Here is a 24,670-nt window from a genome sequence, read left to right as displayed (position 1 = left end):
TACCTTAGTAATGATACAAACCACGGCAGTAAACTCATTAGACAGTGAGTCATTGCTGTAGGATGCGATCAGATGTGAAGATCCAGCCTGTGCTGCTGGCAGGTCTGCTCGTACAGTGCAAGGAAGATCTCAGGCGATTCTTGGATCTCTTTTACCCAGTTTGGCAGTTTTTTGAGTAGCTGCTGGGCCATCAGGGCTGCAAAGCAATAGCTTCTCCAGCCTAAAGTGCTCGTGAACCCTAAGTGTGAATCTTTACCATAATACATTCTCATAGTTATTTGTAGTCATTCACTGTAGCGTGAAACACTTAGAATATTATTTAAAATAGTATCAATTTACTTTTATTTAGCATTTTTCACACTGGTGGAAAAAACTCTGTGGTGTTTTACAAACTGCTGCGGCGGGAGTGTGGCAATGCTCCTGAGAGGGAGGGAGAATATTTTTAACCCCATTTTACAGAAGTGGGAACTGAGGCACGCACTTTTCCACAGAAGGATATTGGCCAGAAACACTTCTGAATTCTTGCAGGACAACTTCCAGCAGAGATCCTCACTTCCAGAAGAAATGTACACTTATTCCAGACTACAGTGGTCACACTGTTGTGTCCCAGCCAATTTTCTCACGTAAACAGAGTGGTGAAACAGTGGGGAAGAGTGGTTTCTCTTCAGGTTTTGTTAATTTTAGCCTGCGAAAGTCATGAAGGAAATACCTGAGCACTACGGGCAAGTTTGCGGGAGGTAATTAAACACCCAGCCCGACCTCCCTTCCAATTCCGAAAAGCTTCACATTCTTCTGTAGATATCTACTCTATTTTTGCACTTGGTTCTAGCTTGACCTTTTATTGCACTGTTTTGTTCCAAAGTCAAACACTCTACATCTTAAAAATGAAAGCATTTTTCTCTGAAACATGACCAAAATTTTATTTTCCTCTTTGAAATGTGCAAAGACCCAACGCATCTTTGGTGGGTTTGAATACACACAAGAATGCTTTGTCCTGCCCCTACCAGCCCTGACATCCTCCGCAGCAGAAACCTCCCAATTCAGACCAGTACTCCTGCTGGGATGCCAAAGAGGCCTCAAATTTGAGTAAAGAAAACCCTTAGCTGTTTTCACGTGTACAAAGAATAACTGCTGTGAAGAGCTTTTCTAAGGAAAGCCACTCCAGAAACACCACTCCGTGACCTTCCTCCCGAAGGATGCATCCCCTTAAGGGACAGGCATTACCTCTCCATCCTTCCTCACACCCAGCCAGCTCATCACCCATAACTGGTCCCTTGGCAGCTGGCACAACCCGGTGTGGCTGCAGTGCCTCCAAGGGAGTTTATCAGATTTACATCCTCGTGGCAATAGGGTGGCAACTGCAAATTACCAGCCCGTTACAGAGCCACAGCTGACCCAGCCCAGCAGCTGCTCTTGCTTTACAGGTGGCGGGTGTCATCCCAGTGCTTTCTGAAACATGTGAACTTTATGAAACTTTTTTATTTTTTATTTCTATTCAACTCAATTTTAGCCCCATCTTCAGTTTTTCTATAGCTTTAAGTTATGTTAGTAAGTCTCCCCAGAAGGGAACAAACCCAAAAAAAACTGAATAAAGGGCAGGAGGGAACACAGGAAACCCGTGGGCAGCTATTTAAAGAGTCGGCGATGCCTCATGGAAAACTCTGAAACACATTCCTGTTAGTGACAAACACACTGCTTCTGCCCCAGGTCACTCGCTGCATCCCCTGGAGTCCTCACCGCCTCACCCTGAGCAGCAGGGAATGGGGAGAGCCTCTCTATCCCACACCTTTTCCTGGGCATCTCCCAGCAGCTTGGGGCAGGAGGAACCACCCAGAAGTCCAGGGCCCAGGATGTTCCTCCCAAACCCCTTGAAAGCTCCTAGAAGCTCTCTGAGTTTCACAACGTGTTTTGTGAACCCTGTACCCCACTGCCTAAATAACAACCACTCATCAACCTTCACCAGGTGAAATGGCTGGAGATGGCTCGCCATCACTTCCAGCAGTGACGCAGACCTCTGAAGCATTCAATTCACAATTTATCTTACTATATTACTTCTGGGGAGCACATGTCCAGTCACACACTTACCTAGTTGGCCTTTTACCACAAGACTATATCCCACACTGAGTCGGGAACGCAACCAGTTCACAACCCAGCACCCCTTGGGTCCCTTTGTCACCTCTGGCTCATGGTTCATCATGATTTTGACGATAGACAGGGCTATCAAGAGAATAATCATACACCTGAAGATAAAGAAGGCCAGTCCATATATACCCAAGACTTAAATCTACTAGTAATTCTTGTGAAAAGTGACAGCAGGTGGTTATAGAATTAACGGTTGTGTCTTGTGCCTTTTGAGTTCTGCAAAGCAGTGAACTGCCCTTCAGGAGAAACCATCTGAACAATGCAGAAGTTGGATTTCAATCTGGACGTAGCAGCGTGGCAGTAAAGACTTCAGGGAACTACTAGACTTAAAACCGGGTTTGCTAGGAAAAGGGCCAGGCTCAATTTTATTGGATTCTCCTGAGGTTTCCCCTCTAAACTGCACCACCGAATGAGGGCTCAGCAACCCCTCCAGGTCTCAATGCATCTGAAGCAACATTAGCAGAGAAACGCAAATCCTATGTCTGAACTCAGCTGGATCTAGCCAATTTTTGACACACCTTGCCTTCCTGCCTAAAATCTGTAGGTCTAATGGAGAAGCAGTGAAAAATAACTGAAACCCCAAAGCCTCCCAGGGCTGCAAAGCCTGAGTAACAGTTTAATGAGCAGGCGACCCTCCAAAGCCTGAGGAAGAAAAAAGGGAAGGTCTGGATAAGTGGCGTGGAAAAGACAACTTAGGATCTGGAGACGGAGGAGCTGCTGAAACTGAAAACCTCATTTGCACAAAAAGGATTTTTATATCATCTGTGTATAATAAGGTTTCCCACAATGCTGAAGATGCTCTACTCCGAGTTTGTACCAGTGGCTGACCCGCCTGCTCATTCCTATAGCGATGCCCTACAAGCGCCTTGTGCCTATGCGGGATGGTACACGGGCTTGAGGAACAAGCAGTCCTTGCTTACACCAAGTCCATTTTGGGAAGGTAGGAACTTGATCTCACTCTTGTTTTCCTCTTAGTTATTTATCCCTGCTTAAAAGTCGCTGAGCAGTTCCCAGAACTTTCCTGTACAACTGAAAAAAAAAAAAAAAAAAGCTTACAAAAATACCATCCAGGTGTATTTAAATGGGTTAGTTACTGCTCCTCTTAGGGAAAAGGCTTCTCAGAAGACTGCCATGCAGTAAATGCTCGGGGACGTCTCTGCTCATTCAGCTCTGCGTGGCAGATTTCCTCACCTTACCCTGCTGCACGTGCAACCCCTGTTCACCTTCTCAGAAAGCTCCGAAAAGCGAGCAGTAAGCAAAAACCAGTGCTACATGAGCTAGTCACAGCCTGGACTTCCTAGGGAGAAGGGGTTGGGCTTGGTTCAGGGCTTTGCAGAGAAAATGAGGCAACGTAGAGGATAAGGAAGATTTATTGCACATTTACTTTCACCAAATGTTTTTTGAATGACTGAATAATCCCCTAGTCCCTTTAACACAGGCCCTCCCTGACACACAATGCGTCTTTTGATGCTCATTAAAAGGTTCACCTTATGCAGGCATGTAATTAGAGCCGGGCAGGATAAAAATTTCCATTCTGATTACTGCACCGATTATAGAGACCAAGATCCCAGCTGACTGTGCAAAGCCAGCCTGGGAAAGACCATTTTCTTGAATTCAAGTCATGGCACAGCGGGAGCACTAATCACAACTGTCCTCTTGCAAGGTGGTCTCGGCAGAGCCCAGGAGAGGGGGCACCAGTGAGAAATCGGTCTGGTTTAACAAGCGAAAGGTGGGAAGAATTCAGCAAGTGTAATGGGCAGAATGGAAAACAGAATAAATATTTCCCTGCATCCCAAGTGGCCCTACTGACTGCAGGTCCCAGCAGAGCTATAAAGATCTGCTAACAAGCAGCCTTTTTAAAGTCAGAGACAATGGTGTTGAATGTATATTTTAAATAAATGGCTTTCCTTTCCAGAGGGTTTTTTTTTTTTTTTCCCCTAAGTTTGAACCCCCTTGCCAAGAAACCAAATGCTTTAAAGCGCTTTAGAAACGGCGGGTCTGCTGAAACACTTTTTGCATTCAACATGTGCAGCCAAATGTGGCCAGAAGTTATGACGGCAGAGCTCCTCCGAGCACAGAGTCAGCAGGAACCTCGGTGATTAGGGGAGACGGAGGAAGCCGGAGGAAAGCCAGCTTTCTTAACGCAGAAGGAGCTACCCGACATGGCCATGGGACTTTGCCAGTGACGTATAGCAAGGGAGTTCCCAGGAGCCCCTCATTAATGACCTGCCACCCAATCAACAGGATGGCCGCGGTGATTTCCCCAGCTGGGATACACTTCCCTGCTCTCTCCGATTACTGCTAAACCACCCATGTCAGCGATGCCTTATCCCCGCAGCTCGGGAAAGGTTTCTCAACAGCGCTTTTGTTGTTAACTTCAGAATAAATATTATTTTCTAAACTGTTTCTCCAGGGACTCACCCCACCGGATCCCCTTAGTAGTCCCCCACATCCGATCACGCTCACACAAACTGCAAACTACGCAGGCTGAACACTGAGCTATTCTATTGACTGCTGCCGTATATTTTTCAAGAGCAAACTCCAAACATTTCTGAGTTTGCTCGCCCACCGGTCTCCTCTCTCCTCTGCCCCAGCTGCGAGAACGTGCTTTTGCGCAGTTGGGAAAACCAAACAAGCAGAACCTGCAGTCCTGTCTCTCCTTTTTCTGCCACTCGTGCACCGGGAGCAGCCACTCATCAGGGCAGGGGGGACAGAAATCTTGTGAGGGTCCCTTGTTAAGATGCTAAGAGCACAGTAGAGAAGCTGCAGTGGGACACACAAATGTTTCTGAAATGGCTGATGTCTGACACAGAGAAATTAGAAGTGCCTATTGTGGATTAGGGTGAAAATGGTCAGTCACAGTGAGTAAGTCCCCTTCCTTTATGTTGCAAGAGCTTCCCCAGCAGAGAGGGCTCCTCAAAGGCAATTCTCAGGGGCTGCACCACACTTCTGCATGTGCTGAATGTGTCCCAGAGGACACAAAGCCCAGACCTGCTGCAAGCAGTTTGGTGGTAACACATTCATTAATTAATCAACTAGTAACTTCTGGAAGTTTTTCCCTTGATGCACAGTTTACACAAGTCCTCTACAGATTCTGTTTCTCCTGTCCTTAATAAGGACTGCGGTGAATCCTTCACCAGCCCAAGCAGCCTGACAGCAAGCCTTGGAGGCAGAAGGCTTGTCTTCTCAGAAGCAAGTCAGGACAGCACATAGCAACCCCCACCATCTCCTACAGCAGTATCCCTGCATCCTCCATCTGAAGGATTCTGCTCTAGGGATGAAAGAAATCGTATTTCCACGACCCCTTCAGTTAGACCTGTTTGCTGTGAAGGGGAAGGGAGGAAGGGGATGGGGGCAACGGGACTCACTGACCAGGCTTTGGAACCTCCTGACACCTGTAAGCCAAGCGAGAGTCACAATGTCCCCCCCCCCCCCCAAAACCACCTATTTGTAGTGGGAAAATGCTCTCTGACAGCATTGTGAACATTTTCCTGCAAGAGTCAGAATGAAAAGTTCCTGAAGCACTGAGGTTGTCAGAAAAACATGACAGTCCCCAACAAGCACAAACAGCTTCCCAGGGGATCGCTGAAGCCAAATAAAATACAAGATGGGAGTTACGACGAAGAGGCTATCAGGACATCCAGACAGCGAAGGTTAAAACCAGCTCTGCGCACTGACACTAATAATCTTTCAACACCAGGGAAACTAAAAGCCTGTAAGCTACAGGTTATCCTCTAGCAGTGGAGCAGGGTTTGGATTGTATTGCTCACACCATAAATCACCGTGTCAGCTGCCCCAGCCATTTCCACTTGCCAGAGTGTAATTGGGTAAAAGTGGCAGGCGCTTTCACGCCAATTAGCTAAAGAACGAGGAGCAAAAAAAAAAAAAAAAAAAAAAAAAAATACAATAATGCACGGTGCCTTTTTCCGGAATAACAATCCACACATTTGCATAGAGCAGCTCAGCGCGTGTCTGCATTTCTGATCGCACCTCTGGGTGCATCAAAAGCGTTATTAATTTCCATCGAGGAGGATTAAGAAGCTTAAATCGTTAGCACTCATTTACTCAGACTTAATGCATTTTTAAAGCTGTCTCATTTTATGCTGATGTGCAGGTGCTAATCAGAAGCGCTTAAAAGGGATCAAACACCCAAAGGGTCAGCCCGCAGGTACAGGCCCTCTGCAGCCAGCAGGTCCAACCTCCTCCCCTGCCTGCAGAAGCCCCGCAGATATTTTGGGCTCTGGGGTGGGAAAGTGCTCGCCGGGAGCCCGGGCGGGGATTTTCCTCTCGCAGCTCCGCTCCCATCACGTGTCGCCCAAGAACAACCCCTCCGCTCCCCACTTGCTTTCCTGTACAAGTGATAAGGAGGAAATCCGTCCCAGACAGACAGACAGACAGACAGCTCACCCCTGCCACATGGTGCAGCCAGCGAAAGTCCCCAGCTCTCGGCACCTTAATTAGAGGTGGCCGCCAATTAAGAGCGGAGCTGCAGCTTACGCCGGTGCCAGGGCAGCACCCGGGCTGGCTGGCGGCGGATCAAGAGAAACAACCCCTCCGTGTTTACAGTATCCAGTAGCCCGACACCCAGTAACTCCTGGTTACTCATTGCAGTGACCTCATCAGCGAGACGTGCCCGTGTGTTACAAGTGCTCTTAATTACGCCTCATCGGCTGCGCTTCCCTCTCAGCGCTGACCGCGGCTGCTACCAGAAAAAAAAAAAAAAAAAAAAAAAAGATAAATAAAATATATATCTCTCTCAAAGCACGCACACAACCACCACCACCCCCAGCAGCGAGTGCCTGGAATGAAGCGATGGGATTTGTTACCTGCACATGCCCCCCGCACGGCAGCCGCGGCTCTCCCATGACTCTGCCCGGTGAGAGGTGGGGACCCTGGGACTCCAGGGGGATCTTCTGCCGGGCTGCAATAGAAAAGGTTAGTTTAAAGCTCCTTATTTGGGCAGTGATGTAAAGGGAAGTTGTTCAGGCAGCGCCTCCCCCTTTTTCCATTCACTACACATTGTTTCCTGTTGTCAAGCAGCTGCTGTGGCTCTGGGCACAGACAAGGGAATCCTGCAGCCCCCGGCTGCTGCAGGAGGCGCTGCCCGGTCCCGGCTGCCCACGCACGGGGTGGGGGGAGCAAAACCCCTCCGGGCCGGAGCACGGGAGCGGCTCGGAGATGGGCCCGGGCCCCCCGCCCCGCACACGCCAGCGCTTTCCACCACAAAAGCGGCTTCTTGCCTGGGGGGGGGGGGGGGGGAAGGAGGAGGGAGCCCCGGCCCGGCCGAGGGAGCGCGATGCCGGCACGGCGCTGCCAGAGCGGCTCGCCCGCCGCGCCGCCTCCCTCCCCTCTCCATCCCTCCCTCGCCGCCTTCCTCCTCCACATCCTCCTCCTCCTCCTCCCCTCCGCAGCTGTCCCGGCTCCCCCCGCCTCGCTGATCCAGGCGCTCCCCCCGCGGCAGCCGAGAGCTGCCCTTCCCCGGGGCTGCGGGAGCGGGGCTGGGGGCACACACATGGGGGGGGGATGCTATCCCGGAGGGGACCCGTGAGCACACACCCCCCCCCCCTCCCCCGAGGCTGCAGGAGGGGCCGGCGGGGCTGCCCACGCGGGGCCGCGCCGGGGTTTCCAGCGGAGGGAAACTCCGCGGGCGCGGAGCGGGGTGCGCAGCGCCGGGCACCGCCGCGGGAGCCGGGACCCGCGCCCGCTCAAACTGCCTGATGTGCTCCCCAGACGCACCCACCCTTTCCTTTCGTCTTCTTTTTGTTTTCTTTTCCCTTCTTTTTCCTTCTTTTTTTTTTTTTTTTTTTTTTTTTTTTTTTTAAGTTATCACTGCCGTGACACACTGCAAGCCTGAGCCCTTGCGCTAAAAGGGGGAGACAAAGTGCTCCTTCAGACGGCTGCAGGCAAAGCAAAACGCTCAGGCAGGCGAGAGCCGCAGAGCGTGTCCCTCTCCCACGTGGTGATGGCAAAAGGGCTCCTGTGGCGTTTGCCCTGGCTCCCGAGCGGGATCCCGGCTCCGGGCAGCCCGAGGTGAGCTCAGAGCACCGAGCCCTGGGTTTTCAGCTGGGAAGAAGCAGGCTGGGGGGTTTTTAGAAGAAAGCAGTGGAGTAGCCGTGCATCCCAGGCTGTGTTTACATTTGAACTATATGTGCATATTCAGCAAAATGTTTCCTGCGTCTTCTGTAGTCATTAGAAGTGCTGCTGTAGATAGGGTTTTGCTGGCAAAAATGAGAACTCTTGTCAAGATTACTTATTTTTCCCAGCTCATCAGTAGATGCCTGATAACTGCTTGCCACTGCACGGTGTGCCTGGTAAAACACGTCGTGGTGAAAACAGCTCTACCCCAGAGCTGACACAGCCATCCTGGCAAAACTGCATCTCAGACCTCCTTTTCTAATGCAGGCTATGCAAAAAAAATCACTAGTCCAAAAAACCCCACCCCACCCCCCCAAAAAAACCCACTATTACCAAGCCTACGTTCCTAGCTGACTCCAGATTTTATAAAGTCAGGGTTAAGTCAAAAAAAAAGTCACCTAATGATGATGTGAGGTCTCTATGATGGAAAGAATTACGCTGGCAGCCAAACAAGAAACGTAGCAGGATGTGCTTTTTGGGGTGAACATCAACAGAGTTGTCGTTTCACTCAGAAAACAACATGTTGCTTTTCAGGAGAATCAAGGATTAGAAACCTCCTACCGAAACACCAGTCTGGCTCATTGCCAACCGGCCACAGGGCAAACGCCATGTAAACTGCATCCCCAAAATGCTTTTGGTGTTAAAAATGAGAAAATACCATGTTACACATGCACATGCACTTTTGAACATATTTCCTCAATAGCCCAGTTTCACACCCAATTTCAGCTTCTCTCGTTCCAGACAGAAATGAGAATTAGAGGGTGATGTAAAAATGCTTCATAGTTTTATTTGTTTAATTTTGCTCCCGTGCTGCCCCGGTCTCCCCCCTCTCTCTCAGCCTCTGTCACTTTGGCGTAAGCAGGTGCAGTTGCTTAAGGTCTTTAAGGAATTGTACGGATGCAGTCAGACACTGGATACGCTAATGGGCCCACGAGGACTCTCAACCTGTGCATGTGGAGTAGCCTCTACCCTCCCAAACCTCACTTGATAAACACTGAAATTGGGTGTGTTTCCCCCTCGAGCAAACTTTCACATCGGGCTGGCTGCAGTTACAAAGCTGCTCCATCCCGGTCGCTGGGGTTACAGCCCCAGCTGCACATCCAGTTTGCTCCTGGCCACAGAGAGCAGATCGCATCCGGAGCTCTGCACAGACCGACTCTGGTTTGCTGGGCCAAAATCAGTAAAAGCAGGTTTGTCACTTAAAGGTCAGGTAACGCAACCCGGACTGAGCAGGGGACTGTGGCGATAGAAGGGACTGGATACAGCAAGGCATCCACTTCCTTCATCAAATTGGACTTGAGTATTTGGACAGACGCGTAATAAATGAAATACAGCTCACAGGAGCATGGACAGAAACGCAAGGACCCCTAACCAGAAGCAAAAGCAGCCACCAAAGGTGTCTCTCAATTACTCCGTGGGGGAAAATCAATTACATTCCGGTAATTCCGTAAACACCTCAAATTCCAGCAGCAGCCTCACGATGGTTCTGATTTTACTAGGCCAGACAGATCATCTCCTCCTGACACATCTATGATCTTCCTTCCTTTTTTTGCACATGGGGATGAACTGAGAACTGGCTGGGAGAAGCACTTACTAAAATACAGCCTTCCAGTCTGAAAGGGCAAGGGCACACAGCGTGCCTCTGAGAGCCTTCAGCACCTCTGCCACGATAAACTCTCTCTCCTCAGAATACACAGCCCCAGGAATTAATGAAAACAGTAGCAAGGTGCTAATGTTGCTTATAAAGTGCACCACACGGCACCAAACATGAGTACATTTAAGATTTTCACAAAAAAAAATACTATGGATTTTTAAATTTTATTTTTAACCAGCATCCTTGACTCCACCCATCACACCAAACACCCAAACGCCCTCCTCGCAGTTACCGAGGTTGATCTGTGTGCTCCAGCACCCAAACAGGTCGAGGTATTTTTCCCCTGAACAGTACAAACACGGCCATTCAAGGCAATCAACACAAAGGTGTTTGCCCCGCGGTGGCTTTTCTTAGGTGGAAGAGTGCGGTTTTGCTTAAATGGGAAAACGAAGGACCAGGTTCCCCCGAGACTCCTCTTCCCGCTGCAGGGTCAGGAACACATGGGGTTAAGTTCAGGCCACGGTGGGCAGTTTTGTGGAAATCCTTTGTTAGAATCCAGCATTTAGTCAGGAAAGGGACTGTCCTCAAGTCCAGGATGGTTAAAACAACCACATCTCACTCCTCATTTAAAGGTCAGACTCTTCCTCCCCTTGGTGTTTAGACTGGTTACGCTGCCTCCCCATCCTTCACCCACCCCTGTTCACCTCAGCGTGGCCCAGGGTGTGCAAAAATTACCTGCTGCCTGAAAAGGCCTCTTTGAAACTGTTCCCACCTCTTTTTTTTTTTTTTTTTTTTTTGAGCTCTATTAGTTTTTCCACCATCCCTGCTGCTGCGCAGGAGTTCCCAGCACTGTGCTCCTCCTTGAGCCCCCCTCAGTGCTCTGCACGCTTCCAGCTGGTCCCTACCTCATCCCTCTCTTCCCTGTTGCTAAAATGCTTTAACAGAAGCTGAAAGCATGGTCAGGACTTTCAGCTTTTCCATACACATGACTGCTAGAGCCACCATTTGAGTAACCCAGTGGGAAAGGAGGTTCCCCGTAAAGAATGCTACAGTGTGGGAATCAGGGATTTTCATATTTCTCCCACTGATTTGCTGTGCAACTATCAAGTCACTTCACCTTTCTGTGTCTAAGTCTTCCCATCTGGGGAAACTATCTGGGGACTTACAGATGCTGTTGTGTTGTTTTTTTTTTAAAGCCCCTATGCCCAAGAATGAGCAATCACGCTCCTGATGGAGGGGGGGGGGGACAGGGAATATGGTTTTCATGTCATCTTTCCCAAGGGGAATGTGAATCAAACGTGTTTCAGATATATTTAACAACCTTTTACAACCTGAACTGTAAATCCCTAAAAGTGAAACGAGATCTTCAGAAGTTTTAGGCTCCGTCAGCACCACCGACAAGCCCTGAGCTCCCCCTGCTCCTGGAAATCCCACCAGGCACCTTTCCTGAGGTGTGTTTATTTTGAACAGTCTGACCCCAGAAGCCCACATCCCTTTTCAGCCATCACATCAGCAATCAGGAGTTTAATGCCCACTGAAGGGCAGCACCCACTGAGCTGCCTGAGAGCCTCGGTCCCCCCCGCTGTGGCTCAGCTCCCCCCAGCTCACCTCGGCCCCGGACCTCAGGCACCGCAGGAGCTCTGCGTCTCACTTTCCACATCTGCAAAATGGGAATAACAGCGTTCCTTAACTCAAAAGGTCCCTGTGCTTGTTAAACATTTCAAAAGCATGCGGGAGAATCTTCAATTATCCAAAAAATCACTGCAAAGTTTCATTATTATTCCAACACTTACATTAAAGACACATGTCCTGGTAAGTAGCAGGCATGAGGAATCATTATGCTAATTTTAGACAGAGCATCTGCTCAATGTTAAATCTGAAACTTTGTCTCGAAGAAATAATTTAAATTATTTTTCTTCAGAATTGACATTTGTCAAACAATATGTTGCGAATAGACATCGCAGCCAACTATGAGTAATCCGAGCGAGCACACGTACTCTGCCACGGCGAAAAGCGCTCGGGGAGAGAGGTTGCTGCATTTTGGCATGGCAGGAATTAATGAGTAAAATCGCCAGGCTGACGTGCTTCCTGCCTCCAAGCCATCCCTGCCAGCTTCTGCCGGTGGCACAGGCCGTCTCCTCGGGGCTGTGTGTTCTCCGGCCGCCTCTGCCCCCTCCTTCCACCTTCGCTCCCAGCCGCCGGGGTTGCCCAAGCTGCCAGCTCCCTGCCTGCTCCCAGTTCTGCTTAGCATCTCCCAGGGAGAGGCTCGGCTGGAAACCTGGGACCTCTCCCTTCAGCCGTATGTGTACTATACAGACCTTAAGCAATGTTTATTGCACCGCTGGAATAATCTACATACATGTCTTCGAGCACCATCTTGCCCTATTTTAATTTTTCTGCACAAGCACCTGAGCAGCCTAATCCAGTTTTGCAAAGTACCCGGGTACAGGAGATAGCATCTTCAGAGCTATCAGCCCGGGCACTCTCAGTTGCCAGCCCTGTTTGCACTGGGGGAAGGGACTCTGCTACCTTCCAGCACGTTTTTTCCCTTCCCTTCTGTTTTTCTGTACAACCTTCCTATTAATTTTAGGCCAGTCGTTTCCAGCGTGCCTGGGGAGCCCTGGGGATCCAGAGGCAGCTTCTAAGGGTTTTGTGAGTTGTAACTAAGAAAAGCAAACCCAGCGCCTGGAAGCTTAAATTTGCCATGCAAATGACTGCACCCCACTGTAAAAATGTAAGATTTACAAATCAAAAAAAAAAGGTTGGAAACCACTGACATAGACCAATATACAGTAAACACCCCAATAACCACATCAACATGTGTGACACAAGGTATTACAGAGCAGGTCCACATCTAGCAGAATGGGTGTCTATACATAACAAGCGTTAATTTAAAAATTAAATAAGCATTTTTACCATATATTTTGAATTACACTGTGTACACAGGAGTCATCTCTCCCTCAAAATAGTACAAAAATACAAGTTCCATTTTACTTTTAAGAACTGAAGTTAAATGGTCACAAATTGCCATCATAGTGTCTACTGGATATGGTCTTTTGAATTCTACCTAGTAGAGCTCCTAAGTTCCATTAGAAATTATTCATCTCAAATATCCTAAATGCTTGTTTATAAAATCAGCCACTGATCCCTGAGCCATCTCCTTTTTGGCAGTACCATATATATATTGTCCACAAGCATTTGTCTGCCTTTTAGACAAAAGATGCTGTAGAAACAGCCACCAAAATTCACTCGTGCTGCCTAAAACCTGTTTCTGCTTTATTTTGACCCTGACAACACTTTTCAAGTAATCGCAATAATCTCTGACTGTGAAATTATCAACTGTCCTATGCAAATATCCTGCTTAGATTCATTTTCCCTTAATGAAAATGAATTTCCCTTCATGGCAAAGCATGAATTCCCAAGCAGGGGGATCACTATGCCCAGAACCCCCCGAGGCCTCCAGGAGACAGGGAGTAAAAGATGTGAGTGGCAACCGGCAGTGAGATGGGGCTCCCAAGCACCAAACAGGAAACCAAACAAAAGAAATTAATAGCTAACAAAAGTATAAATAAAATACTGAAGGGGTGGGGAAGGTAATAGAGAAAAAAAAAAAAATAACACACACCCTGGAGAAAGATTCTGCGTAAAAGAAAACACAGGTCTGGACCTTCCACGAGTGTGGATCCCTTCACTCCCAGTTTACTCCAGTGCAATTGAGAGCTGAGTAACATCCAAAGCTTTTTTGCTCCATTCTCCTTCATCATGTGCCTCGCTACCCGGTCACACCAAACCACCAACCACCAGCAGCAGACTGTGGTCCAGCCGAGGCAGCGTGATCCAGGATGTCCGTGCCCTTTGGGAAAAACAGCGTGGAACAGCCCCGAGCTGCTCGAGCTCACGGGTGCTCGAGCACCCAGTGCTTTGCCGGGTGAGCTGTGTCATCCGAATGCCATCCTCAGGGCCTGCGACGGGCTTTGAGTTTTCAGATGAGCTCCAGGTTTTAAGTCACACATCCCAAACCCACTGGCACTCGGACGTGAGTACTCCGCTTGCAGCTTGTGCATCTTGGTGTGTCTCAGCAGCTTGTCAGCGTGCTGCACTTCACGTGCAGTGGTGTAATTACAGGTGGGCTTAACCCAAACGCTGCCATCACTTGTGTTTTAGAGGAAAAGATATAGCTGGCTGCTTCTTCCACCTCTCCAGGGCAGCATCCCGCTGTAGCTGCCGCCGAAGGGCCCCATCCTGCAGCTGAGGCAGAGGAGGAGGCAGCAGCCGCGGGCAGCGTGCCCCGTCTTGGACCTCTGGCTCTTGCTCGCACTCTGCTCCCGTAACAGCCCACTCTCGGGTTACCCTGCTCAGCCCAACTGACCTCGCTGGCACACGAGCAGAGAGGGAAGCTGGGCACTGCCCCATGGGGCTCAGCGACTCTCAGTTCAGTTGCAGGATTTTTTCGTTTGCTCCAGCTGAACTGACAGTCTGGTTTACTAGTTTTAAAAATTTCCCCTCGGCACCCAGACCTTTGGCTGGATGCTCTTTCAATATCATCAGTATGTTCAGAGATAAGCATGAAAGTTTTCCCAACTGTTTGCCCATTCATATCAATGGAGTAATTCTGAGGTTGAATTTTGCCCCAGATTCCCAGTGGTGTTTAAATAGGACAATTTATGCTGCACGTAGCCATAGACTTGCCCAGGAAGAAGTAAAATAATGAACGACACAAGAAACATTGAATAATGCATCCTCATTAGAGAAAAACTAGAATAATCCTGAAGTGCAGTCTTAAATGAGGCTACATCATGAAACGGATGAGTACAAGGCCTGGACAGAGGTGGACATCAACAGCTTTTATTTTCTTCTAGAGACAAAACACTCGTACACTCCCTAAAACTGTCTCCTCTGCTAGGAACTAAGGACAAACAACTTTTACTACAGTCCTTCCAAATCCAGTATATTAAGCAGCAATTAGAAACTCTTAAAACTTTTAAGGCTGTAACATCAGCAGTGCAGTGTGTGTTTGGCCTGAAACTCCACAAATACCCATATACTGTGAAGCTAGGTAATAACGCATCAGTGAATTTTCTTGGAAGAATTATTTCCCATGACGAGAGCTCTACCAGAAGCTTCTGCTGCCCTTTGCATTAATTGCATTACCTCATTTCTGCTTCTTGCTAAAGAAACTTGCAACATTTTGTCAGCTCGTATTCTCTCTTTCAAGTCAGAATTAGCAATAGAAAACCAAAATAGTTTTATTAGTGGACTGTGTCCTTTTAACAAACTTCAATAATAAAACATCATAAGTTTTGCATCTGTGGCTAAACGCAACAGGACCTGGGGGGGGTGTGTTTGGCCACTAACAGACAGCATCTTTTGATGGAAGCTCAAGGGAGAGCAGGCAGCAGCCTAACAACACCGAAAAAGGACAAAAAAAAAGCATCGTTCAGGCAACAACCATAACTTTATAGTTAAGAGTCAGTTGGGGTTTTTTTACATTTGTAAAGCAGGGATTTCAGTTCTTTTGATGTATAAGAAAATGCATGCAGCACAGCTTCTCCAAATTTACAGCATTTGTTCTTTAAGTGTAGAAATATGCATCCACTGAATAACGATGTTAGAGCTGGTGCAAAACTAGTTTCTGCAGCAAGCTTGTCTTTGTCCTAACCAACCTCACAGCACAGTGAGCTCTGAAATGCTTTGTGCAAAGTTAAAATTCAGTAAAATCCTAAACATAGACTACGCTAGGAAAAATATAATTAAGCAAGATTATGAATAACTGTTGTACCTAATCAGCGTGCTCACCTACATTACATCAGCTACTTAGTACAACCTCTCTGATTTACCGTGGCCACGCGTTCACCAGTGCCTGAAATGAACGGGCAGAGGCAGCAGAGTATGGCAGCAGTTCTCATTGCTCACTTGCCACTGCTTAAAAACTTTGTGGCTACTTGGTAGTTTGAACATTGGGGGCTTCAAGGCTCCCAGCAGCCTTGCCTCTTTGTCTGGCATCTTTGTGTGCTGCTTCGTAGCACAAAGGAAGCCTTTAAAATACAGAGAAAAAGGGGGCTGGGGGTTTTAACCCTGCACACCTTTTCCCAATCTGCTATTCTTGGCAGCACAGGCCTCTAAGCTATTGCTAATAAAAATATATTAATGTCTGTCTTCTGCAGCATGCTTCCTGGATGGAATTTATCTCACCCAACTTCAAATTTCTACAAAGTAAATACCTCCACACCTCCTTTTATGGAGGAAGTCCTAGAGTTGATTCACTTCGTTTGCAAGATACACATCTAAAGTAGTAGGTGAATCATGCCCTGGAACGTTTTTTTCTCTCTCCTGACTGCAAAGGGAGAGTGGATGACTTCTCGACTGGAGAGAGATGAGAGAAGTTCCAGCCCTGCTGCTCGCACTGCCCCGAAACTCCAGTAGCGTGCTCTTAAAAGGATGTGTGTATGTGAGTGCATGAGTGTGCATTATTTTACACTTCATCAAACCATTAGAAGTGTCACCTGACTACCCTCACTGTGGTTATCATGTATTATTCATACATTCAGTTGTATATAATTCACTAATGAACGCCATACAAAAAAAATATACATTACAGACAAGGAAATTCATCAAAACAACTGTTCCAAATAAGTTGTAGAACTTAGAACTTACAAGCTTAGGAAATTAAGACTTCAGGTCACATACAAAAATAAATTCAAATAAACATATGTGAAATGAAGGTATCAAAAAATCCCTAACACTCTGAGTCAATACATTGCAGGAAGTCATAAAATCACCACTGCCGTGTTTGTGGTTCCAGCAGCTGAGCTGCCGTCCTTGGTCAAACCAAGGTCTATCCACGCCTGTATCCCTTCTCCAGAGGGGGCCTGAAGGTACATGGCTGTACATCAAACTGCACCCAAGAAGATGCAGCAAGGGAAGAGAAGGACAGGTCTTTCAGAAATAGCGTGGCCAGCAGGGACAGGGAAGGGATCTGACCCCTGTGCTCAGCACTGGTGAGGCCGCCTCTCGATGAGTGGGTTCAGTTTTGGGCCCCTCACTCCAAAAAGGCCATTGAATGACTCGAGCGTGTCCAGAGAAGGGCAACGGAGCTGGTGCAGGGTCTGGAGCACAGGTCTGATGGGGAGCGGCTGAGGGAACTGGGGGGGTTTAGTCTGGAGAAGAGGAGGCTGAGGGGAGACCTCATCGCCCTCTACAACTCCCTGAAAGGAGGGTGCAGAGAGGGGGGAGGAGTCTCTTGAGCCAAGGAACCAGCGCCAGGCCAAGAGGGAATGGCCTCAAGCTGCGCCAGGGCAGGGTCAGACTGGCTCTTAGGAAGGATTTCTTTGCAGAAGGGGCTGTTGGGCGTTGGAATGGGCTGCCCAGGGCAGGGGGGGAGTCCCCATCCCTGGAGGGGTTGAAGAGTCGGGTTGACCCAGCGCTGAGGGATCTGGTGGAGTTGGGAACGGTCAGGGTGAGGTTCATGGTTGGACTGGAGGAGCTTCAAGGGCTTTTCCAACCGAGACGATTCTGTGATTCTGTCTTCTCCACCGGTTGATTCAACGTCATCAGTATCGTGATGAAAACCCAGAACTGCAAACAGTTTGCACAAACAGGGGAAAACAGCTTTAAAGTGCCTGGGCTGCTTGGAAGTCTGTGTGCAGCCAGAAGCTGACATGTCCCCACATGGCTAAGTAACCTTTTGCAATAACCAAGACCACGTCTGTGTTATGTGGCTACAACCTAATTGGGGCTGGAGTATTTTAAGGTGAAGTTCAACCTCCAGTAAGCCTCTTCAAGTAGTGTATGGGCCACTCTGGAACTCAACGTCCATCTGTGGACGGCTGCTCCTCCCAGCGCAGTGCCAGGGACTGGGCAGGACGTTTCTAATTTACACAAGAGTTGGCTAACATCCTTCCAAACTTAGTTTTGACAACTTGAAAGTAAACAGTCCGCAGGCAAGATCCCAGCTCTCTTTATGCTACTGTTTATTGGGTTTTTTTTTACACTGGCTATCCTGTAAACAACATGGCCACGCATCTTGTTAAGGACTAAGGGAGTTTTCATAACCAGCAGGACATCCCCTGATACGCTTACCTTTGCATTATGTTTCTCTAATTTTTATTTTTTCTGCTGTCCTATATTCTGTCTCCTGCATTCAGGGTCACACAAGCAACTGAAAGAGTATGAATTGGTCATGGAGATCACTTGGGGATTTATTCCTCAAAAAGACAATAACGCAATGGTCTAGGAAATGAGAATGCAGATTTCTGGGAATCCAGAGAATAGCGCTGAAATTCCAGAAAACTGAAATGCAGGCTTCAGCATGGGGATTACCTGGGCTCCTAACCAAGCAGTACACACCAGTCCTGCAAGCCACCACCCCCAGGGCAAAGGAGACAACTGAATGCTGCTTTGCCACCAGAGCCTCCTGCTCCGAGCAGATTCTGTAAGAGGAAGATGGGGAAAGTTCACATAGGTTTATATCTGTAGTAGGGATGCTGGCAGACAGGTTTTCTTTATGTGTGCATGTGCATGGATGTCTTATTTCAGAGATTTGTCTGCTCTGCCTTGGGATGCCGTGAAGATCCCTCACATATTTTAATCTGAAAAATTAAATCGGGTGGAAGACCCTCTCACTCGTCTTGAATTAATTTGCTGTTTAAAGTGTTCAGCCACAATGAAGAAAGCTCAGATGAGATCTGATTTTCTCCATCCAGGTGAGTATCTGCATAACCTGGCAGGTTTGAGGTGGATTGTAACCCTCTCCACACTGGGAACTAGATCCATCTTAGATAAACAATTAGTTATTAATTGGAGAAAAAAATCAGCTGGGGCTTTCCATGCATCAAAACAACCAGCAAAATCGAGGCTGTCCCACACGCAGGACCAGACAAGCCTGACCCTGCAGGGGACTTCCTGGAAGCCTCTGTCATGGATTTCTTTCCAGATCTGCAAAAATCATGGTCAGAACTGCACAAAGTTTCTGTCTGTGTGAATCCAAATTTTCCTGCTCTCTGGTGCTCAGGAGAGCACAGCCACGTTTGTCCTCGGTGCCCGAGAACACACCGAGTGTCCACTCTTGGGGACAGACAAGCCGTACTGATCCTCACCCTCACAGCACACAGTGTCCTGCCCTACATTTGCCCTGTATAAAAATGCAAAATTTAAAAACTGTGATTTTTTTTTTTTAAGTATTTTTGGTTTACAACTACTTTAAGTTCATTCTCCAGTGTAGCATTGCATCAAGGGCATAAAATTAGCCAACAGATTATCTCTGGTTATTTTATTGAGCAGAGAAAGAGAAATTAAATACTTGGTAGTCCTCTCTCTTTGCCTCTAGATTGCCTCTTCTGTCATTATGAGGTAAGAAGGACAAATCTTGATGCTTTGTTTTAGTTTAGACTTTTTTTTTGTCAAGTGGAAAGAGAGAAAAGTTTTTTCTGCATCTGAGCTCCCATGCCCAAGGCGAAACCAGACCCAGTCTTGGCCCACACAGCGGCTGGGTGATGCTTCAACAATTTGCTATTACACCAGCTTTTGTGAACTTAGGGCTCGTGTATCCGTGCATATCCTGCTCATTTTGGAGGATGAAGCTTTTAAAACTTGTCTGTTCACCCTTGTTAAGTTTCCCATTATAACTCCTCAAAACAGCTTACACAATCTGAAAAAAACTGCTGCAGTCCCCTTCTGCAGCCCCTTAGAGACCCCAACCAAGGAAAAAATTGCAAAGCCTAAATGTAAAATCAATGCTTCAAACTCAGGGGGTCTGGAGAAGAAATGGAGAGGCAGCACTGCCTGGAAAAGTGTGTTTGAGCTGTCAAGCGCATATGGTGGCCAAATAAAAGGGTACATTTCTATGAGCGCTTTTCTGAAGCGCTTGATGATTTATTTCTAGATGCAGAGAGACAGGACAGGCACACAGTGAATTTCAAGGCAGAAAAGGGCTGTTGTAAATCAGGTTGTCATTTTTCCTATCTTCTAAAAAGAATCCCAGAGAGGTTAATTTAAACAGCGAGGTATGTTTTCCACTCTCTCAATTTTCTTCTCTCCCTCATGGCTATATGACAGAAGTTATGTTATTGCTTACCTCCAAGGCAGGAGAATAGACAGGGACTTCTGCTGGAGATCAGCCAATGCTCTATGCTGAGTATCAGCAGAAGGTGGAGAAAATCTTTGAGCTTTAGGTGATGTCCAGATGTTTTTGCATCTGCTTTGGCATCTTTGACTGGCTTTGGTGTCTGATGTGGTGTGCGCATTCAGGAAAGCAATCCAGACATGCCACGCTCCAAGCTGCTTAGCCTTGCAGATGCTAAACTTGACTAGAGGCCACGTAGCACCTAAAATATCCCTGGGTGCTCATATTCAGGCACGCACACATGCTCCGAAATGCCCCAAGCTTTGGATCTGGACATTTTGCTCATATCTAATCTATGTCTTGATCCAAAGGGAAGGCATCTGCTCGAACACCACCCACTAGGCATGGGCAGTCCCCAGATCCAGCATGAAGCACAAAAGCTGCTCTCTGATACATATATGAGAGGTGCTGTGTGAGGACTGCTGATGGGCAGTCACCCCCTTCCCAGAATAAGTTTTATGATGTTATCTTGGGCAAGAGGTTTGCCACTCCCCTTAGACACCTGTTCCCTCTCCCCTCACCTCCCATGAGGAAAGGTGGGAGATATCACCTTTTGGTGGCAGCTGCCGTGTAAGGTTGTACCAGAACATGGACATGACTGTCTTGGCCCCTTCTGTGGGCTGTATTAGGTTATGCAATAAAAATCTCACCTGCATTCTCACAAAGGAGACCAGAGAGTCCATGGCAGGCGGGGGAACCAAGTAACGCCCTGCTCAGGCCTATCCCAGGAGCCATCAGCCCATCCCAGGCCCATTTCCACAAGCCCAGAGGAGCACAGAGCACAATGGCAGGTGGAGACCCAAATTATGGGCTCAGACAAGGGACACCCTGCCTGTCTCCTCCCAGGGCTGTCCCAGGAGAGCTACAGCCCGGGGGTATAGTTGTGAAACCCATTAAGATGAGTCAACTGGAGCTCCTTTGGGACTCAGGGGGTGTGGGACACATAGGATGAAGGGGAAGGGCATTTGGGGATTGCACAAGACTTACAATAGGATGTTTAGGGAAGGAACCACAGTTGGGGAAGGGAGGGATCAAGATGGTTTTGGGAGGAACATATGTGGTAAAACAGAGGGATAAGGAGATGAAAAGGGCCACCCCTGTGTAAACAGTGCTGGTCAGCACGCATGTCCAGCCATGCCCTGTGCATGATGGGTGCAGTCTGCCCTATCTTCTATTAAACTTCATTTCTAACTATTTTCCTGGGTGAGGGACTCTGTTGTGCATGCCTGTGTGTATGGGGTCTGGCTGCAGCAGCTGGGCTGGAAACAGGGGTCGGTGTGTGATCACTAGCAAACACCAAGCCAGACTAGTTGGCAAGGTCCTGGGAGCCAGTGGGGTGCCCGTGTCTCTCTACAGGTGAGACCACAAAAAAATTGGCTACCAGAGGGACTGGGGTCTCTTGGCCAGCTGCCGGAGAGGGGTGGGGTGTGTAGATGCTGGTGTGTGAGTGGGTCAGTACCAGCAACTGGAGTTGTTGCAGCTGAGGCTGCACTGCTGCACAGGACCGCAGGCAACTGCACACCCAAGCATTGGGATTTCTTTGGTACAGTGTGCTTTTAGAATGGCAATACCATTTGGGTACCTCTGTGTCACCCATTACAACCAACAGCTCTGAGAAAGTGACAAAAATTTACTTCCTTGGTCATCCATCCAGGAGATCCGAAACCATAAACTCCTCCAGAAAGCTGTATTCTGCCACCAGCTCAGAAGTGCTAAGCTTCCTTCCTTGACTCTGCTTAGATGTTTAAAAGACTAGCTTGGAAATTTTTCTTTTATATATTATTTTACAGTTTCAGTACAGCAGAGAAAGCTCCTAAAATTTTCCTTCAAGGGCTTAAATCTAAGTAATTACAGGCTACAGTCACACAGTATATGCTGGCTGGTAAAGCTCTCTTCACTGCCAGAAAAGCAGGTCAATTATAAGCAATGAACCCACATTACCAGGAAAGAAAGCTGGTTTGAATTCTGGTCAATTAGTGCTAGAACTGTCTTGGAAGAGAAAGGTAAATGGAGCTAATAGAGCTATGCAGTGAGACCTCCATATCTCAGCACCGAGCACAGACAGCAAAGGCTTAATTTCTGAGATGGCAGAAATTAATGATGTTTTGGCATAAAATCAACTTCTAACCTGCAGGGTGAAGTTAGTGAGGTTCCCATCCTGCCTCTTCTCACCTCCAACTTAGGGTCTCAATTAAAAAAACATGCCTACTTAGGGAGGGTGCTGAAACACATAATTAACTTTAAGGATGTTCTTACATACTTTCCCAGACCGAGGCTCACGACAAAGTGTAAAGAGCTGCAGTGTGTAAGGCTTGCTGGACTCCTGCCATCCCCATGACTGCCACAGCCAGGGAGGAAGAGGAGGAGGAAAAAGCATGAAGCAGGCTTCCTCGGGTCCTGTTGAACAGGGCTGGCTCTCCAAGAGCCCAGAGACCTGGGATCGGCAGCTTGAGTCAGGGGGTTTGTGGGAACCCTCCACCCCCCCCATCCCTGCACCCCCCGCCCCATTGTAAGCATGGATTATTGGAAATAACACAACCTTCAAGGAAAAGGTTAAAAAGAGATCATTAGCTTGAAAACTTTCTTTTCTCCAGATGGTGAATCTGCACATCATCTCCCAGAGGCCACGCTGGTAGAAAGGGAGAGCCGGGCATCTCCCAGGTCTCTGCTCACTACCACTCGTGCGAGGCACATAAAGGTGAATTGCCCTTTCAGGGTTTATCATCCAAGATAGCAGCAACCAGTGGGATGCAACAGCACAGCCAAGCCCAGAGGGATGACAGAGAGGGGAAATTGAGTAGGCAGGTTCCAGGACATGGAGGGAAAGCAGCAGATGGAAAGCTGAGACTTTACTGCCCCTGATTGTCTCCTGCAAGCCAGGAAGGGGCTGTAGTTCCAGAGCTCCTCATGGCCTGTCCCATGTCACAGCAAGAGCATAAGAAGCAGACAGATGGAGCCAGGCTCTCAAGAGTGAAAGATCCTGTGCCAGTGGAAGGATCACTGGATTATTATCTTTGATCCCTGACTTGCCCTGTGTGCCCAAGTATAAGCGGAACATCCTTCATAGGCACATTATTAACACAGTATGGTTGAGGTGGGAAGGGGCTTCTGGTGATCATCTGGTCCAAGCCCCTACTCAAGCAGGGCCAGCCGGACCAGGTTGCCCAGGACTGTTATCTGATGTTGAGGTTCCCAGGGCTTCCCTGCCCCAGAGCTTGCTGCTACTGGGCACATCTGAGTATCACAGAGTGCCCAGCATGGACATGGAGAATCTGGTCCCAGGCATCCATCTCTGTACTGTGATATGCTGTGTTCACCACGTGAGCACTGCCACGCCCTCACAAACCTTCATCCTTCCACTGCTGGAGCCAGGAGGGGCTGGCGTGGGCCAGACCAAGGAAAGCTTGAGATCAGAGGCAAGAAGCACATGCTGGGTCCACCATATCCCAAGGCTGTTCCACAAACCAACGCTGCCATATGAGAAGGTGCTGCAGCGGCTCTAGGTCCCAGCAAGTGCCCGCAGGCAGAGACGCAGGCAGCGTGGCCAGCCTCTGGCTGCAGCATCACCACATCATGCCTCTGCCTCCCCTCAAAACAAAGCTCCTCTCCTTACACAGCGCAAGACGGGACCAGTCATGCACAACCTCATCAAGCATGAAACATTAATGCCCACCAGATCATGAACTGGCATGACAGAAACCATCAACAGGTCATTGCACATCGCCTCATAGATTTACAGTGGCATAAAGCTGATTAAGAAAGAAAGGATCCAAGAAGTAAGGCTCTGCCTGGACACAAAGTGCAGACACAGGACACCCATTCGATTAGACAAGTTCATCTCATTTTCCTTCTCCATGGATTTAGCTTGGGTTAACCCTAGCACAAAGTAGGGACTGTGAAAGCCCAGGAATACTCTAAGGTTGCTGGCAGCCACTTTTATTGGCCTGCTTGCTCCTCCAGCTTTTCTTAAAAAGCTCAAAAGCAAAACAACTGCAGCTCAGACACGGTGTGATCCACTGAGCCCCATGTTCAGCTGTTTACAGGCAAACCGCTACAAAAACACCCCGTGTTGTTGGAAGACTCAACACCTTTTTTTTTTTCCACTCTGCTAAATGGTACGGTGACCTTAAACGGCACGAGAGCTCTCAGAAGTGCCTCAGCTGACCTGTTCCTTATCTGAGCAGCTCCCTAAACTCCCAGCCAGAGCTGCAGGACCTGCCCGTGGACCTCGCAGCTCTGCTGACACCTCCCCTGGTCATAGGCACCAGCACTTCAAAGGCAGGTGCAAATCAGAACATAATAGTGAGCAGAAAAGGAAAATAAAATGCTTCCTTGCTAGGCAGGCAGTGTTTGACTTGCACATGTAAGACTATTTCTTAAGCAGCCTTGCTTTTTTATACCTCTCTTAGAACGGATCTATGCCTAGTTTTATTAATAATAGACGTGTCTGCCTCTTTTTAAAATGTTATTAAGATCCACTCAAAGATTTTCCTTGGCAATGAATTCCAGGACTTTATTATGCACTGCATTAACAGGCTTAGTGTTTTTAAATGTAAGATCTAATCTCATTAAAGGCCACGTGCTCTTGCATTTTCAGAGCAGGTTAAATAACAAGACTAGTGTATCCTGTATACCTTTACAGTATGTTTATTGCATGGACAAATTCCTGTGTATTGGAT

The 24,670-nt window shown here is 48.0% G+C and overlaps 1 protein-coding gene across 2 annotated transcripts in view; it reads right to left on the bottom strand.

The window, feature by feature from the left end:
• HIVEP3 (HIVEP zinc finger 3) overlaps window positions 1-24,670 on the bottom strand; it is a 279,229-nt gene that overhangs the window by 114,582 nt on the left and 139,977 nt on the right. The window contains exon 4 of one of the 2 annotated variants that reach the window (XM_074850720.1): window positions 6,969-7,063. The exons of the other annotated variant lie outside the window; for it this stretch is intronic. The gene's annotated coding sequence lies outside the window, so the exon portion shown is untranslated. The remainder of the gene's footprint in view (window positions 1-6,968; window positions 7,064-24,670) is intronic. 2 annotated transcript variants of the gene reach the window in all.

This window comes from Strix aluco, chromosome 26 (genome assembly GCF_031877795.1).
Source record: "Strix aluco isolate bStrAlu1 chromosome 26, bStrAlu1.hap1, whole genome shotgun sequence".
Taxonomy (NCBI): Eukaryota; Metazoa; Chordata; class Aves; order Strigiformes; family Strigidae; genus Strix; species Strix aluco.
The sequence above is the reverse complement of the archived record's forward strand: the minus strand, read 5'-3'. Positions and strand labels throughout refer to the sequence as shown.